At 41.5% G+C, this 19,458-nt stretch overlaps 1 protein-coding gene across 1 annotated transcript in view; it reads right to left on the bottom strand.

Moving 5' to 3' along the window:
- Positions 1-19,458, bottom strand: part of MID1 (midline 1) — a 651,564-nt gene that overhangs the window by 609,549 nt on the left and 22,557 nt on the right. The window contains exons 2-3 of the mRNA XM_060136812.1: positions 16,793-16,891; positions 9,864-9,988 (exon numbers count right to left, since the gene is read on the bottom strand). The gene's annotated coding sequence lies outside the window, so the exon portion shown is untranslated. The remainder of the gene's footprint in view (positions 1-9,863; positions 9,989-16,792; positions 16,892-19,458) is intronic.

The raw sequence follows: 19,458 nt of genomic DNA, 5'->3' as shown, positions 1-19,458 counted from the left end.
ACTCATCTTCCATGTCAGTGAGTCCTCTGTTCAGGTTTTCCATGGCCTACTTAAAATGACTGTCCTGGTGGTCTCTTGGAACGTGGTGTCCCTTGTCTTCATTCCTGAGCCAAAAACAACCCTGGGAAAGTCCCATTTTAAAACTACGGGACATTATGGAAATGCTTGAATATGGTAAGATTATCTTTTCAAAAAATTCCAGTGGTGGTCTTCCCTGAGGAGGGAAACGGATGTGCAAAGAAGGAGGACAGAACTGAGACGTACTTTTCATTCTCTTGTTTTTGGGGATTTTTGTACCATGCGCATGCATGTTATACCTATTAGATTGAACCTAAGGAAACTACCAATGTTTGACAATTTTTGATCTACAATTTTCTTATTACCTTGTTTGTCCTCAGCATAGTCAATTGCAGGAAACCAGAGGTGAATTACTTGATGTTTCCCCCACCATCCAGTTATGACAACTGTTAAGTGACCGAAGCTGTCCCTTATCCCTTGCTCTCAAACCTTGACCCCGCTATATCATTTTCCTACTGCCATCTTCTACTCTCGAGGTTTCTGGCAGCAGATAGGAGCTGAATGCAACCTTAGGAAGACAGGAACACTCCCACTGTCACTACCCTGTGTCCAGTACTGTCCCCAAGGCCCCAGATAAACAACCCTCTTCCAAGACTCTAAGACACCACCGTCTCCCTCTAGTCTTCTACTGAATTTCTTCTCACTGCCTACAGCCCAGTGAAGAGAGACTGGCCATTCCATGGTACTGGCCATGCGTATCCAAGGATCTCTCATGGTATCAGCCTCATGTGTAGACATAGCTGTCTCCTTCATTACACTATTCATTTTTTTAAGAAAAAAAGTTCATGTCTTTATCCCCCAAATGAGAACAGCGCCAGGATCAGAATAGCAGGTACTCAATAAATGATTACTGAGTGAACGAACGACCTCATTATGAAAGCTGGCATGATTTCATAGCATAAATGAACTCAGCAAATACTTTACGCTGTACACTCCTTATTCTGGTTTCAGTGCAATATTCTGCCTCGATGTGCAATGGGATACAACTGTGAATCATTAGCATACGCAGACTCAATTACTCAATGGTCCGTGTATGATAGATGTCTTGGATACACAGTCCTAGCACACAGAAACACACTCTTTCTGAAAACATCCCTTGACAAGAAGGGTAGCCAGTAAGACCCTGGCTCCTACAGACGATAATTCCGTTATGCTTCAGAGCCTCCAAATTTCTATCTTGCTTCTAAGTGATGAGGAATTTCAAGTCTCTGAGGAGTACAAATAACAGGAGAAAACTTTGTCAGGAAACTACAGGCCCCCAGGGCCAGAGTTTAGAAAACACTCATGCAGGTGAGGCTGCTTTCAAGAAGTTTTGACTATATAAATTCCTCTTTGTCAGACTTAACCATGTATTAGTCTAAGACAGTTATTATATTTTCTTACTATAAGTATGCACTGTGTCCTGCACCTGGAGCTCTTGCCAAATTGTAGATTTATTCCTCTTTCTATACATCTGTGAAAAGAATGTGTGTTCTGTTTCATCAGGGAGTTACTTCAAGTCACAGGTTGCTAATTCCAAATGAATAGAAACAGTGATTAATCTGGGAGATACGAGCTCGCCACTATTCATGTAACAGATGTCCATTATGATGAGTTACACATTTGTTCCGTGTTTACACTAAAACACAAAAGAAGACTCAACTATTTTGTTAAAAAATAAAAAGAGAAAAGAATGAAAGGGCGATGGGGGAAGGTAGGGAATTAGAACATACTGGAAACTGTTTATTCAGGCGCCAGGTTAGATGCGATCAACGTGCGGTGCGGTACGTCGCAGGGTGGCAGGTAGAGAGGCAGAGAGTGAGGGGAGCGAGGGAGAAGCCAGGGTAAATGTTCCTGGCTTCACGTCAGGGTGTGGATATTAACTCAGTTCATCTCACTCGCCTGACGGAAGCACTAATGCCAAACCCGGCAATTTCATCAGCATGAGCTACGCAGAAGATGGGATTTCAGAGGGAGGCATGAGAAAAGGAGACTGATGTATGTAATTTTATTCAAATAATTAAAAACAAAGTTGGCAGTCTATCTTCCTGTCAAGAAGAATAAATATCAGACTCTGGAGTTGGAAGGCCAACTTAACTTTGGTCCAATACAAACTTTAGAGTTGATTCTTCACAAAAAAATCCATTCAAAGTGATCCTTCTATGTGCCTTTGCAGTTACTCTGTGCGCAGAGCTGACGTAGCAAGAGGACAGAAGCCAGGAATAAGTGCGGAGGAGGCCGCCTGACTGAGCCACGCTAGGGCTGTTAGTCTCACAGCCATGAATACAGGGTTTGTATAACTGAGCTATTTCTCCAAAATCGGATGAGCCCAAGAGAAGTTTCCAGAACTTTCCTTTCTCTCATTATTTGCCTCCTGTCCTCATAAGCCCAGGAACTAAAGAAAGGCCAGGCACACAGTAGGAACTAAGTACATACATATATACACTTTTTTTTTTTGGTTTTTAAACAGCCAACCGTCATGACTTTTTTTAACATCTTTATTGGAGTATAATTGCTTTACAATGGTGTGTTAGTTTCTGCTGTATAACAAAGTGCATCAGCTATACGTATACATATATCCCCATATGTCCTCCCTCTTGTGTCTCCTTCCCACCCTTCTAGGTGGTCACAAAGCACCGAGCTGATCTCCATGCACACACGCTTTGTTAAATGAGCTGATTGAGCATGGGCTGGACTTAATGAATGACACGTGCACACGGATTATATTTATCAACAGATTAATTATCTTACAGATCTGCAGGCTCGCTGGATTATAGCAGAGGCAGTATCACAACCAAAAGCTAAAGAATCTTCTTTGCATGTCGTAACAGGGCTGTAGCATGGCAAACTCTCTCTCTTTCCAGAGTTGCTTTTTAATAGCAACACTTTTTAGAGAAGAGAGCAAGCTCCATTCCGTCATTTAATAAAGAGAAGAAATTAGCAATAGCCAGCTGGTAAAAAATGAGTAATTCCAACAGACTCACCGAGGGTTTTGCTTTTAAAGCATTTTAATCACTAGTCCTCTCTATTTCCAGTAACGTATCCAATCTCTCTTCAGTTGCTCCTCACATGTTGAGTTTTAAGATGTGAAACACTCCACTTTTACATCTAAGCCCTTTTTATTATTGGAAGATTATGACAGAAGGGAGCAATCCTCCTCGCATCTGTGACACAATTCCACTTAGAGAGCAAAGGTATCCTTCAGAACCGTCCTCATGCTGATGACACTTCCGGGAACCACGTAAGGCAGCAAGCAAGAGCCTATTCGCTTACCTTAAGCAATGCAGGGAGGGACACACTGCAAAGGTAGTCAAAATGATTAAGGAGGAACTCAGCCTCATAAAAATGACATGTTGCAATGCCTAGTTTGAAGTGTTAGTAAGCGGGTACTTGGAGCCAGGTATAAGGTTCTGAAGACGTCCTCAATCTCTTTGCCAAATAATTAATGTTTTTATTTAGTCCAGTCCCACCAAGTGAGCTAAGTTGATGATGCCAGAGAAAAAAAGCTTCCATTTTTGAAGGCAGTAGGAATTCGGAGAATAGCGGGGTCAGCAAACTTTGTGTAAAGGGCCAAACTGCACACGTTCTTGGCTTTGTGTGCCCCAGGATCTCTGCCATTATGGGGAAAGCAGTCATAGTCAAAAAGTAAAAAAAGAGAAAAAAAAGGCAGAGCTGTGTTCCAATAATACTTTATAAAGGCAGGTGACAGGCTGGATTTAGCTCACAAGCCATAGTTTGCTTACCCCTGGGATGAAACATACATGTCTCTCCAAAACAGACTGAAGATGCCAATCTTTAGATCCAATTGAAAATTATAGTGTTTCTTCATTCCCTGTATCTTTATTTATTTTTATTTCCATTCCCTGTATTTTTAAAACATGCTCAGCACTACCTACGATTCTTGTGTGCATCTTCACAGTGTTCCAACAGCATGTTCCTTAAATCAACCATTGAGATGCACTTCTCAAACTATCTGCATAAGCTTAGATTCAATCAGGAAAATAAAGTCATTCTAAACATCCCAGGAATAAAGAAGTCAATACACGAATTCGGGCTTATATCAGGGTTGGAATATCTGGGAGAGTGGGATCAAGCAAGTCGACTCCAAAATGGAAAAAACAAAAACAAAAAAACAATAAAAGAAGGTCACTACCAAAGAGCAGGGAAGCACGCACTGAATCCATCAGCCCATCACCATAGTGTGGGTGGTTATCAAAAGCACTACAGGAATTTTTCCAGTTTGCAAGAATCTATGAGCAACCTCTCAGCAACTGTGTCAGTCTGCATCACCAAAGCGTCTTCGTTCTCCATCACTCCCTGAAAAGCCACTGTGAGTCTCCTGCCTGCCCAACATCCAGCTGCAATCACCCCTGGACATAATCGCTTCTATTCCTTTCACCCGAAAAAAAGCTTATGTTACTCCCTTTGGCAAACTCTAACTCAGGACCCTATAGGGAAGGAGACTGGAAGGGATGTCATGCCCACCTGGCTTCTCAAAGATGTAGAAGAGATCTTAGAAGGGGAGGTAGTGATACGTATTGTACTTGATCATGACTAAGCCACCACATTCCAGCCCTTTGTCAATGTGGCATCCATACCGTCTCCCTTTACCCATTTTTAACTTCCAAATAAACAACATAATGCTTCTGTTCTACTTGATGCAACGATTCCCTATCCACCGCAAACTCACTCAAGCTTTCCCCCCAGGCGGAGCCACCAAGTCCTGTTTGTTATTTTATCAATAAATGTTTGATGGCTGTCTTGCAGTTCAGTCACAATAGCTCTTTCCTACTGTGCAATTTAAAAATTGAAATACAGGTTTAACTCAATCCTTATATTACATAACAAAGAGAAGGATACATTTTATTGATATATACAGATATCCATATCAAAACTGGAAGAAAAATGCCTTAACACAACCCTCATTTCTACAACTGGTCACATGACCGTTGCTAGCTCTTATACCCGGCTTCTTTTATTACTCATGGGGATCACATGAACCCAGAACACTCGAGTGGGATCATCATGCATTCTGAACACCAAGCTGGGACGTGCCACCCACCAGTCATCGTCAGGTGACCCGTGTGCAGTAGTCCAGCCTAGGTCTCTCCAGCTCCCAGGGCCCCAACAGACCCCAAGGTCTCACCCACTCTAGTGACCCACTTTTTGGCAACTGCCTGGCTCAAGCGAGGCAAACAGATCAGGGTTCGGCGTACCAAGGAAAGGAGTGGAGCCCATGTTTTAACCTTTAAATCTGGTTCCTGGTCTTCTCAATGGGTACAAAATTTAGCTTCACCTTCAATTAATATCATCTCCTTCTCTCTTCCTCTCTCTCTAAGATCTAGATTTTAGAGATAAGATCTTCATTCAAATTGCACCTAAAAGGCACGTATTAGCTCCCTGTGATCTAAGCTGGGTAGCTGAGTTGATTATAGACTAGGGTTCGTGGATTTAGATTCTGCATGAACATATCTTGCTTTGTACCAAGGAAGAGCCTATTTCAGGACTTCAAAGTCTAACTCCCCTAGCCAGCCAGTTCTCAAATGTGTGCTTGTGGTCAAGGGCAAGGATATGCATGATGTTTCAGTGCAAGCCCTACCCCCGTCCGTAAGAAGCCAACTGAGAAGCATTCTCCTTAATGACAGGTGTTTTAATGGGCAAAGGATAATGAGGTTTCTTTTTAAAAAGAGGAAAAAAATGGTCAAAATATTATCATCTGAATAATCTTTGCCAATAAAAGCCCCCAAAATATCCAGTTAGAATACCAGTTTCCAAACCCTCTCTCAGTGGACTGGAGGACACGGGGAGGGGGAAGGGTAAGCTGGGACGAAGCGAGAGAGGCATGGACATATATACACTACCAAACGTAAAATAGCTAGCTAGTGGGAAGCAGCCGCGTAGCACAGGGAGATCAGCTCGGTGCTTTGTGACCGCCTGGAGGGGTGGGATGGGGAGGGTGGGAGGGAGGGAGATGCAAGAGGGAGGAGATATGGGGATATATGTATAACTGATTCACTTTGTTATAAAGCGGAAACTAACACACCACTGTAAAGCAATTATATTCCAATACAGATGTTAAAAAATAAAAATCTTACTGGGGTACTAACCTGCCTACTGAAGAGTTAATTACCCAGGGAATGTATTTGCGTTTGACTTTCTTTTATTTCATTAGAATTCATATGCTCTGAAGTCACATGTTAATTCACAGATTTTTGCCCAGTGGTAAAGGTAACCTCAAAGGTTGTAGTTTTATTGCCCTGTAGCATGTTAACCAGTTTTGAATCTATCCTAGCAATATTATTCCAACACACTGTTTTTCCCCTCAGAATGTCTATAAATACCAAATTCTTCAAAATGCTCTTCGCATCATCTTAACCCTCTTAGGGTTTCCATTATTAATGAGTTGAGTAAATTCTTGACATGCATTCATTCTCTATTTGTGTGAGACCCCTGTTTTTAGCTCTTTAAAAATTATACTTTGACAATACCTACATCATGAAGTTATTATGAGAATAAAATAATGCAAATAAAGTAATTAAGGCCCTGACATTTTAAGCAGTTAATGAATATTAGCTATTATTGTTAGCTATAATTAAATGCAGTTTGATGCACAGGAAATAAAAAATGTAGCATACTCCTAACTTAACCCAGAGATACCCATGCAGTTAAACAAAAATAAAGAGAATATTCATTTAACATTCAGCTCCACCTTGATTTCCCTTGGGACTTTTGACTCCTCTTGAGTCTAGCCCAGTGAATTCAGCTTTTGAATTAATAGCCATTTTCATGGATGATGCCATACCTTGTAATTACTGGGATCTGTAACTGTTGGGATCTGTAAGGGTATACAGAAGAATCTATCCCATAAAGAAAAAGAACTTCCCCACTTCACATGCCCAATAGTAGATAATACAATTAAAACAAGGATTAAAGTAAAAAATCCTGCTTTGAGAGACCCAATTATTCTTACTCATTTTATTTCCTTCAATTTTAATGGGTTATCCTCTGGATTTTTCCCCCGAAGTTTTTAATAGCTACGTTCTTCCTATCTTCCTTTGTCTGAGTTCAGAAAGAAACGAAAGGACAATAAAGGGAGAAGCATGACCAATTCCTCCAATTTCACTATGATTTTCGTTGCTATTTATACTCAGATAACTTACTCAGATTATAAATCCTCAAAAAGAGAACTCAATTTTAGTTTTTGTTTTTCGGATTTTTTGTTTGTTTGTTTATCTGTTTTTTGGAACCTGGCATAGGAGTTAAATCAGCTTTGGCTCAAATAAGCTTTGGCTCAGAGGAACCAACTGAATTGAATAATTAAATACATGTTGAAACAACACTTCAAAAGTAATACATAACCTTTCCATACTGATGTCTAGAAAAGAATAAAAATCATCTGTAGAAATAAATACAAGTACTGAGGCACACAATTTCCACGTACGAGCACAGGGGAAGCAAATGGAACTGGGATTTACTCTGCACTGTACACAAAACCACAGAGCCTGGGTCATCAAATACTTTTTAAATAACTTCAAACACTGAAACACAATGCAGAAACCTACTGCACTCATTTTAAAAAAGCAAACAAAGGAATATAGGGACTTAAATCAAGATTAAACATTCAGCTGTTGTTCAGTTCCAGTGAACCAAAGAAGATCAAGCTGAATGTGAAAGAAAGTGAAGAAGACAAATAACACATGTAGTACTCAAGCGTTCCTTCTCTTTGCGGAGCTTATTCGTGTGTCTAGACACAATCAGATGTTTTATATATAAATATATACACATACACACACACACACACACACACCTATGTATACTTCAGATACATAACGTGTGTACGTATGCCTACCTGTTTCATATATATTCATACCAACACACATTTCTTAGCCTTTGAAATGAGAGAATACCACTAAGCAAGTAGAGAAATCAGTTGAGGCGGCCCTCATTCAAGATTACTGTAGTCCCTGGCTACTCAAAGTGCGGTCGCAGGATCAGAAGCGTCAGCATCACCGGGGAGCTTGTTAGACATGCAGAGTCTCAGGCTCCACCCCACATCTCCTGAATCAGAAGTTAGATTTTAACCACGCTGCCTGGTGATTTGTATGTACACATTCAAGTTTGAGAAGCAGTGGCCTAGATCCGTGCTACCCACGACAAGAGCTATTAGCCACCTGTCTATTCACCTGACATGTGATCAGTGAGACTGAGAAACTGCTTTTATTTTAATTATCAAAATGTGAATTTAAAAGCTAATACTTGATTCCATTACTGGAGTACTTCTAAACATGTTGGGAACAACTCAGATATACGAATCTGAAGACAGATCAAGTATTTCTGATGAAAATTTACTATCTGAATTGAGAAAGTGCTCTAAGTGTAAAATACACACCAGATTTCAAAGATGTGGCATGAAAAAATGCCTGCAACATGTCATTGATAATTTTTTAGAACGATTACAGGTTAATATTTCAGATATGCTGAGTTAAATTTAATACATTCTTAAAGTTCACGTGCTTCTCTTTAACTTTCTAAAAATATGACTACTAGAAAATAACGCCTCACGTATTATTTTTACTGGACAGTACTGCTTTAGAGCCACGGTTCTCCAATTATAAAATTACTGGTGCCTGGGCTCCCATCCCAGAGATTCTGGTGAAGTTGGTCTGGGATGAACCTGGGCATTAGGATTTTTCAACTCTCCTTGGTGATTCTACTGAGCCGCCAGGGTTGAGAACCACCGCCGCAGGTTAATACAGATTCATTAATCACAACTGATACATAATGACCTCCTGAAGACCTTACATCGTTTAAGAGCTCCCATCATTCCTCAGCTCAAAGGTGGAACTGGAGAAGTAGTGCGTATTTCTTACCTAGAGGGCAAAAGCACCCCACTGATGTTATCAGGGCTGGAGGCTGGGTGATATTATTCTACTTCAGCTCCAGGCAGAATCAAACATAGCAAAACAGATGGAAATCGAGGTTTTCTCAGTGTCTCCAGAAACCCGTCCCCAGCAATGTCAGCAATTCGTTCCCATATCCGACGCAGTGGATCTCCAACTTCTGTATGTTTAACAGAATAACCCCTTGCATAGTTTGTTTAAAAGCAGATTGCTGGGCCCGAGCAAGTCCTAGGAACGCTGTGGTAGGATGACAAGCCATCCTGGATTGCCTGGACTGTCCCGGTTTGGGTTTCAGCACCACATCCTGGGAACGGGTCAGTTCTGGGCAAACCAGGCCAGGGGGTCATCCTACCCCGGCGAAGTGCGTGTTTAACGAGCAGCCCAGGTGACCATCCTGGGCGCCAGGTGAGCACAGTTTGAGAACCACGCCTAGAAACACAAGTTCTTTAATACTTTCTAGTGACGTTCCTTCTGAATTAACCAAGTGCCCTAAGAAAGCAGCCACTGAAGTGACACAAATACTTCAGCAAATAACCGACTGGAGAAATGTTCGAACCTAATTAAACATACCAGTAAATTGTTTAAAACTGTATGCAAGAACAGCTACAAAAAGCATCACCCTGGTAGCCTTGAAAGGAACTATTTCAATGTCAAGAATTCAGCAGAAAGGAGCTGGGGAGGCCAAGTAAGTGTGTGGCATGAGGTCATGTCAACCTCGAGTTTGATCACTGCTTCTGTCATTTGCTAGCTGTGTGACTTTGGGGAAGTTCCTTGACCTCTCTGTGCCTCAATATTTTCATCTGTAACGACGAAGTAATTTATCCCAACACTGAAGCTTAGCCATCAGAGTAAAAAATAATGCATTACATCAGACTGATCCCAGTTGAGGGATAGTCTACAACATACCTGACCACTCCTCCTCCAAACTGTCAAGGTCTTGAAAAACAAGGAAAGCCTGAGAGACTGGCACAGCCAAGAGAAGCCCAAGGAGACAGGATGATCTGCTGCAATGTGGCCTCCTGGAAGGGGTCCTGGAATAGAAAAAGGACACTAGGTAAAAACTAACAAAATTCAAATCAAGAATGAAAGTTAATATTAATGTATCAAAATTGGTTTATTGCTTGTACAAATGCACCAGGCTCATGTAAGACGTTAGTCATAGGGTAAACGGTGTGTGCAGTGTATGGGAATTCTCTTTATGGCTTTGCAACTTTCTGTAGATCTCAAACTACTGTAATTTTAAAAGTTTATTACAAAAAATGCCTAGCATAGTAGTGCCCAGGTCAGAAGTACACAATTAACAATAGTCATTACTATTACTGTGAACTGTAGGTGACGGATGATACCGAAGAAAAGAACAGCATCCTCATTCAACATTTTCATGAGAAACTAGGAGCTTGAAAGCCTTGGAGATGAGGGTTGAGGGAAGAAAAGATGAGAGGGAAGACGAAGAGGCCATAAAGACTGTTTATTTCGTCTACAGCCAGTCCCAGGCCTGTAACTTCTGTCACGTGACCCTGGTTTTCTCCCTGACGTTGTTCAGAGTCTGTAATTATTTTCTTCATTCAGTTGTTCTGAGTTCTGAGCCCAACCTCCCTTACCTCTCCACCACGGACTAGAACCAGAATCCTTTTATGTTTTCTTCTCCTAGCCTCCTTGTAGCTCCCCCGCCTCTCAAAAAAATAAAAGCCCGCAGGCAAGGAAACACAAACACCACTCCACTGACCAAGTAACCTCGCTTGGTGGGGAAGCCCTCAACATTTGAGTCCAGAGTTGCTAGGTTACATCTGCAAATAGAGGTGATTGAGCTTAAACAGCAATACTTTAATATTTGCTTGTAGTATATTGTATCTTGTATTTTTGGGGTTTTTTTGCGGTACGCGGGCCTCTCACTGCTGCGGTCTCTCCCGTTGCGGAGCACAGGCTCCGGATGCGCAGGCTCAGCGGCCATGGCTCACGGGCCCAGCCGCTCCGCGGCATGGGGGATCTTCCCGGACCGGGGCACAAACCCGTGTCCCCTGCATCGGCAGGCGGACTCTCAACCACTCTGCCACCAGGGAAGCCCTACCTCATGTTTTTTATTTAATTTAAGCTTCAGAAAAATTTTGTTGGATAAGCAGGGCAGATGTTTTTACCTCCATTTGAGTGATGTAAAAAATTTTAAAAAGAAAGGAAGCAAGGGGGGGAGGGAGGGAAGAAGGAAGGAGAGAGGGAGAGAAGAAAGACATTTAAAGTGACAACAAGATTCATACAGTTAATGTGTGCATCATTGTTTTAATCTACTGGGGCCGCCCTTACAAACCATCACAGACTAGGGGGCTTAAACAACAGAAATTGAGTTTCTTACAGTCGTAGAAGCTGCAAGTCCCAAACCAAGGGGCATCGGGGTTGGTTTCTGATAAAAGCTCTCTTCCTGGCGTGCAGATGACTGCCTTGCTGTGTCCTCACACGGTGGAGAGGGAAGGTTCTGGTGTTTCTTTCTCTTCTTATAAGGACACCAGTCCTATCCAATTAGCACCCCTCTCATATGATCTCACTTAACTTTAATCACCTCCTTAAAAAAAAACCTTCTCCAAGTGCAATCACACCTGAGGCTAGGGCTTCAACACATGAATTTGGCAGCGGTGGGGGGGTGGGGAGGTGGAACCCAATTCAGTCCATAGAAGGAGGAGCTAACACTTCGAGAACGGGGAAGAAGTACCAATTAGACTAGAGGTAGCTAACTGTGGCCACGCCCATTCAGCCACATATTGCCCGCAGCTGCAGAGCCGAGTAATTTCCAGACAGAGACTAGGACTCACAAAGCCCCAAATACTAACTCTCCCGCCCTTTACAGAAAAAGTGTGCCAACTCCTGGGTTAGACCGGTATATGATCGTTCGTCCCACCCACAGATGACTCCACAGGTTGGTATTCTTGCCACTCCACTGGGAGCAGAAGTGACTTCCAGATTCACAGCTCGCAGGGAGGGAGCTCGAGAGAACTCAGACATGGGAACAGAACATTCAGAAAGGTAGCCTTTCCAGGCCACCCCGCCGCAGCGCCTAGGGCTTTCCTCTTAGACCTTGCAACTGTGGGTGGATGTCGGCTCTCAGCACAATGGCTTCCGACAACCCTCTCAGCCTTGCAGACCCTTTTTGTCACCCAGGCCCAAATGCCCTGCTGTCTCCAATCACACCCTATCAGTGTTTGCTGCAAGCTATTTTAGGCGCTCAGTTTCTTGCAATTTTACTTTGTTTCAGTTTATGTTTTGCACCGGGGCATGTGTTTTGTATGATTAGGATTTACATAGAAAGCAGATCACTTGAATTAAGGGAGCCTTGCAATAATTATGGAGACCTTAAGGGGTTTCCAGGGATAATTTCAGGACTGTTAGTCCCAAATGCAGTTGTTGGTCCTTTTCGTTATTAGACAGTATGTTCCCTTTTCTTTTCAGCATCCGATATTGAACTCATGGTGCTTTCCTTATTGCATTGATTACAACTCAGGTTCCTTTTGATAGAGGCATTTGCCAATAGAAAACAGTTCCTAGATCCTCTTGGAATTAGTAGAGACATTCCCCAACTTACTTACTCAAGAATCCAGAGCCTTTTCATTAGGCCTATGGTAGAATTTAAGGAAGCAAAACTACAATTGGGATTAATTTTACTGTTGGCTAACTGATCTCATTATTATTTGACTTCTTGATCTCCTGTCCACACAGACAAATTACTTGCATGTAGATTCCTGCTGCTTTAGTCTGTCCAGAATCAATTCCTCTGAGGAACATCCTCTCTCCCATTTCATGTGGTCCTAGGTGGGCTATCAGTAACAACCCTCGGGGCCCCCGCAAATCATATTACCCTGTTCTACCCCTCAACAGAGTCATTGATCCGAAAGAAAGTATGTGACCTGATAGGAGCTAATTACCCAGGATATTAAAGAAGTTGGGAGAGAGACTGTCACACAGATGGACACCGGGCTGAGAGAGGGAGGCAGAGCCCCCAGATCCAGCCCTTCCCGAAGCCTTCCCCACCCCTGGACTTCCTAGGGATGTGAACCAATAAATTCCTTTTTCTGCTTGACTAATTCAAGTTGGGCTTCTCACTCAAATGTCCTCACTGATATAACATGCTTCCAGATAGATTTCTGAGTGTCCTCAGAAACATGCACCAGCAGCTTCCAGCAGGCACCAGGCACTGAGCTCTGGGATCCATGGGTCCTCATCTGAGCTGCAATCTTGGAACTCCCGGGCCATCCCTCTGCTAGGTTCGAGGGCTTTAGAAACGGAGAACCTATGGGACATGGGGTGCAACACAGTCCCTTGGATATATTTATGCCTTCTCTTATGCACAAAAGTGCATTCTGGACTTGCTTTCTTACGTTCTACTTCTCCCTGTCCTTTGGCCCTTCTTGGAGTGGAAGCGGGACAAACATCCTTGTGCTGCTGACACTGATGGTATCAATCTTGGGAAAGAAGAGAAAACCAAGCAAGATCAGTGGACCCCCAACAATGATAATGCTGAATGGAGTGGGAATGCCAAAGTCTGGGGCCAGGTTTGGACCCCAATCCGACCAGTGGTCCCAAGCACCGCAGAGGTAACCGGGAAGGAGAAATAAAACCCACAGCCCACCACCAAGTGGCTGCAGAATTGCCCCTTCAGTGAAGACACATGTTTTTCTCCTTTGTTTTCCACAAGATACCTTTCTAAACCCATCTAAACTCTGCCTCACTAGATTCTTTGTCACCTGAAGTGTTAGCTATGACTGAGAGTTTCCTGAGATAAACTCTACAACCTCCCTCCTCCCCCAGGAAAGTTCCTGACTGAGGCCCACCCACACCAGCCAAAACTCTGATCCAAGAGGCTGGGAGATACCTTAATGCCGTTTAAACTATGCGCTTACATGTGTTTGCAGGTCCTGATAAATAAGCACCCTCCTTTGTTGTCTCATTTCTTTGCAGTTTAACTTGGCTTCCTCTGTTTCTAACTGATGGGAACTAAAGTCAGTTTTTAAGATGCACAAGGAAGGAAAGCTCTTTGTGTTAAAGGCGGTCCGCCAAGGTGCTAATTCCATCTTTGGTAGGTTTTTCCCAGGACTGTGTTCCTTATCCAGGAATTTCCCTGAGCTTGGTGGTTCGCTAGTCCAAATTCCAGCTTTGAATAAATAAACCAGCTGAAGTGCTCCAATGCCTTAGGGACTAGCAGGGCAGTTTCTGAACTTCCATCGCCCCCCAGTGGCAGTTTCCTAAGTCTTTTTGTTAGTTACTCAAAAAGCTTTAGGTTAAGATTCTTCCCTCCAAAGCTGTTTAAAATTTTTTTTAAAAAAAATTCTCACACTGAAGATTATGAAATGTGTGTGTGGAAGTGTGTTAGTAATGTTGAGTTTATAACCTCTGGGTCACAGGGTCGTAGATTCATGCAATTGACAAGAATCATGCAATTGACAGATCTCACCAATGAGGATGCCCTTTGGAAAAAATTCCTACCTATCATAGCTGTACAGTCCAATATTAAAGTGATTACCCCAAATGCACTTTTGTTTTTAATTTAGAGGATCTAGATCAGGGTTTCCATTTTTCTGGTTCAATGAAATCACTGTCATTGACTATAATTTTTAAACTCATGCTACCCCTTTGTAAACTTTTCCACCATAAAATGTTTTATAACATTGTCCTAGAAGGTGAGAAATCATTTAAAGCCAAAAAATATGAAGGTTTACAAGCCATGTATATAAAACTTTGTAAAAGCCAACATCAAACCCACACAAATAACTAGAAATTATCACTGTTAGGTTGTCAAAACCTGCAGCAGATTAATACACAAAGTGGCAGAATCAAATGAATGGAATTTCATGATTTCAAACTTTAACCAAGTGAAACTCAGAAACAGGTGATAGAGTTGCCCCGAGTCATCATACAGAGATAGTTTAATGATACTGAAGAGTCTCCATGGTCAGTAGGAACTGATGGTGTAACATTGAATTCATCCCCCACCCGTCCGCTCACCTATCATCCCATCCCCTTGTCCATCCTCCCACCCATCCATTTAGACAGGTTTAGGAAGATATCCTGTGGAAAACAAAAGGGAAAAAAAGTGTTTCTTCACTGCAACAATAATTTTGCAGCCTCCTGGTAGCACACTGTGGGCACCTCCATCCATCCGGCTGTACATTACGTATGTGTCAGACATTGTGTGAGGTACCAAGGACAGAAGATGGGTAAGATGTACTACCTGCTTTCATGATTCTCAAAGCGAAAGAAACTTTTAAGATTTTCTCAGTATGGTCTCTATTCTAAGGCTTCATTCTCAGAGCAGATGGAAATAACCAGTACCAAATCGCCAAATCCAGAAAAGACTCTCAGCGGTTAGCATCAAGTGGGCCTAGAGACCTAGTGGGCCTTGGTTGCCTGGGGGTAGAGGTGAGACCTCATTCGGCCACAGCCATTGAATGTTTTCTCTGAAAAACAAAATGTGGGCTACGTGGGATTCCAAAAACACAAACTACTTTGAGGGAGAGAGCAGCTATAACCTATGAAACAGCCAAGGGACACTTTTATAACGTAATAAGATCACAGCCTCACGTTATATAGAGTCAATGCTTTTTTGTGGCTGGTATTATTTCACCTCATTTTCGAGAAAAGGAGGAGGTGGAATTTAGGGAAGCAAGTCCAGACGCAGGAGGCTTACTTTCACCTCAGGAAGGGGAAGGTTCTCGCCTGCCTGCCCACGATGGGGTTATTACTTCAGCTTATTTTTCAGATCCCAGTAAATTCTTTTGGTTCACCACCTGCTAGACCCTGCCTCCACACCCCTTCTCAATTAGAGGCCAGGCTTATAGTCCTTTAGATATAATACTGACCTGGTGCTAACCTCCTACACCCCAAGCGTTCCCGCCACTCCTAAACCCAAAGCGGAAATGTGTGTCCTTCAGCTTTCTGTACTCAGATCTTGACTCCTTTCCGGCCAGAACGTTCTCCTCCTCTGACCACCCGTCTCCCCTTACCTTTGGAGGATAAACTTCATCAAATCTCTTTTGCTCAAGTATCCCAAATCCTGGTGGTCTGGGGGCCTCATTATTAGTGTCAAAGTCTATCTTTTCTCTCTTTTTTCCTGTCTAGCATAATATCTTGCACATAGGAGGTGCTCAATAATTTGTTAAAAGGAAGGGAAGGGGCAGTAGCGGGAGAGAAGGACGGAAGGAAGGGGGGAAGGCCAGAAGGAGGGGAGAGAGAGAGGGAGAAGAGAGAACAATAAAGAAAGAAAGGAGAGGTAGAGAAAAGAATTCTCTTACAAGGACCTGCTATCTCCCTAATTAACACCACCCACCAATTAAATGCTCACTTGTCCTTAATGAATGCCCTCAGCACACTTTTGAAGTTTGTTTTCAGTGATGTGACTTTAAACAAATGTAATCTATTGGAGTTAATAGTTCACAGTGATGGTTTTCAGTGTTTTCCTGTGGTACTTTGGGGGCCAGACTGAGCTGTTCTCTGTTAAAATAAAATAACACCCGCCCCCCCCACACACACACACAATTTTCAGGAAACCTTTAAATGGATAGAACATTCTTAAATTTAGCCCTTTTCCCACCACACAATTCTCATCTATATTGTCAAGTGTTCGCAGAGAGCAAAGCGTATGAACACAGAACGACAACACAAAATCCAAGGAAGTTCCCAGAAGTGGAAATCTCTTTTAAGTATTTAACCACTAGTATAATATGCAATCAATTGTTTCTAGTTCATGTGATACAATAAAATATATATTTCAGGCTGTTTCCCACGGAGTAGTAGCCCATTTTCATTCTAGCAGTCACTTTTTGGTACTAGGATTTCCAGCACCATAGCAGACTCACCTGAGGATAAACATATCACATTGTAGGTGACCTTCAAACCGCATCAGTGCCACACAAGCCTTTCTCACCTCAGGGGGCTCAGTGCTCAGTGCTACAACCCTGCAAAAAGCAATGGAATCAAGTATGAGGCCACTCTGAGCAATTACAAAGGCATTTTAAAAAATAAAGCAAGTATATTATTGTCATTGATAATTATTATTGAAATTATTCAGATAAAGCTAGGGGTTAATTATATTACGATTGTAAACAGTAGAATAGTCATACTCATCTCTTCTACTCCCTAATTATCAAGCTGAATTAATTTGGGGTAACTGAAAACTTTAGACAGATGTTCCTGCTTCCACGTGAGAGAAGAAAGATAATCAATTTTCCTTCAGGAGGAGGTACTTTAAAGTAATGCTTCTGGAACTATCCGTAGTGAAGGACTGGTTGTCTTGTTTTGTTTTTTTAATTTCTAATCAATTGCCCACTGATATTTTTGTAAAAACCAAAACCAAAAAATTACTAATGGAATGAAATAAAAAGCAAATGTACGCCAAATTTCTTTATTCTCAGATTCATGAGAAAGAAAATTACTCTCTTAAACTGCTACAAAAGTTTCTGAATGCTTACTCTCAATCTCTGTATTTCTTTCTACGGACAACACACAGGGTACTCGAAAGCCTTGCCATCCAAAGTGTGCTCCTTGGACCAGAAGCACTGCCATCACCTGGGTGCTTGTGAGAAATACAAAAGCAGATTCTCATGCCCCAGCCAGAGTAAGCGAATCAGAATCTGCATTTTAACAGGATCCCTGAGGGATATATACACCCAGTAAAGTATGAGAAGCAATGGTCTAAACTAGAAAATCAAAAGCAATTGTACAGATACACAGACACACACATATCACTTTCAGACCATAGAATGTTTTAGTATCAGCTCACCACATTTTGCACAATATTTAATAGATTTACCCTTAAGCAAAGTGTAAGCCTTTGTCAGCTAGGCCTGGCCTTCCTACCGCCTGGGGCTCAAGATCTGATTCACTTGAATCTCCAGGTCCTCAGAAGATCCAGTTTCCCTAAGTTATATGGTGCTTCTCAGCAATCGATGCTCCCATGGTCACCTCTGCCTCTGGACTCCTCTTTCTACCTGTGCTGGTTCAGTTCACATTGACTCAGATGAACAAATCAACCCCTCTATCATCTTCTACAGAAGCCCATTCACCAAAGCATTTGTTGATTTTGTTAAAACTTGGAATAAAAAGAGATAGACGGATATTTCTTGAACATGTTAAAAAAAAAACTATATGCCAATCTAAAAAGTTAACCCAATGCTTAATGGATAAATAACACTAGACACATTCCCACAAAAATTAGGAATGTCCACAACCACTTCTATTAGTTAATATTTTGCTGCGAAGTCCTAACTTTTTTGCAATTAGCAGAAAAAAGAAATTACAGGCATTAGAGTTAGAAATGAAGAGGTAAAATTATTATTAGTTGAGATTATATGAAAGAATCCCTGGAAAATCCAAGATAAAGAAACAAAAAATAAGACTAACGAAAACACACGAATTCAAAACATTGCAAAACAGAAGTCGAATGTAGTCAACAGCTTTCATAAATGTACCAATAATAAGTTTGAAGATATAAAAAAGGAAAAGATTTCCCTTACATTGCAAAACCGAAGTTTAAATACCGAGGAATAAACTCAACACTTTAAAATGATTTTAAGAAACACTTTAAAATTGCACTGAGGGACACAAAAGAAGACTTGAACATCTGGAGAGGGCACTGCATATTCATGCATAGGATGACACATTTTTCTAAAGACTTCTAGTTTTCCTATATATATAAATTTAACATAATCCCAGTAAAATTACCATCCAGATTTTCAAAAAAAATACAAAAATAAAAAACTTGACCAGCCAACTCCAAATTTCATTCAGAAATATAAACAAGCAAAAGTATCAAGAAAAATTCTGAAAAAAGGAGAATAATGAGAGAAGAATGACTTGCCAGATGGTCCCAGTACTTTAACATGATATTGGTGTGTTGTTCATGGACATAATAATGGCTCGGAGTAAAAAGTCCACAAACAGATCTGAGTATACATGGGAATTTCGTGTCTTAATAATGAGATGATATCTCAAATCTCTGTATGTGTGTAGGGGGATATGGGGGGATGGTTTATTGAAAAAAATAGTCCTGAGACAATTGAGTAACTGAAAAACACAGGGGAGGTTAGAGCTGTACTTTATTCCTTACACCAGAATAAATTTCAAATACATCAAGGGTTTAAAGTAAAAAGGCATAGCAGAGCAGCTCCCTCGCTGCGATCTATTGAAAGTCAGCCCTCGACACAAGGGTTTGTAAAAAAAAATAAAATAAAGTAAAAAGGCAAAATTTTTATAAATTTGAAAAATCGTAGAAGAATTCATTTAGGACTTAAATGAAAGTAATTCTAACGACACCCCAACACCCAGAAACCATATAAGAAAAGACTGTGAAATTAAGGTGCATAAAAATTACTCAAAGCAAAATTAACCACAAACAAAAACAAAAGAAAAATGACTGAGAAAATATTTCTAACTCATTGTTATGGATCGAATTGTGTGCTCCCCCTCCAAATTTGTACGTTGAGGTCCTAACCCAAATACGACTATGTTTGGGGATAGGGTCTTC

Source organism: Lagenorhynchus albirostris, chromosome X (assembly GCF_949774975.1).
Source record: "Lagenorhynchus albirostris chromosome X, mLagAlb1.1, whole genome shotgun sequence".
Taxonomy (NCBI): domain Eukaryota; kingdom Metazoa; phylum Chordata; class Mammalia; order Artiodactyla; family Delphinidae; genus Lagenorhynchus; species Lagenorhynchus albirostris.
Note: the sequence above shows the minus strand (reverse complement) of the source record. Positions and strands in the feature narration are given on the sequence as shown.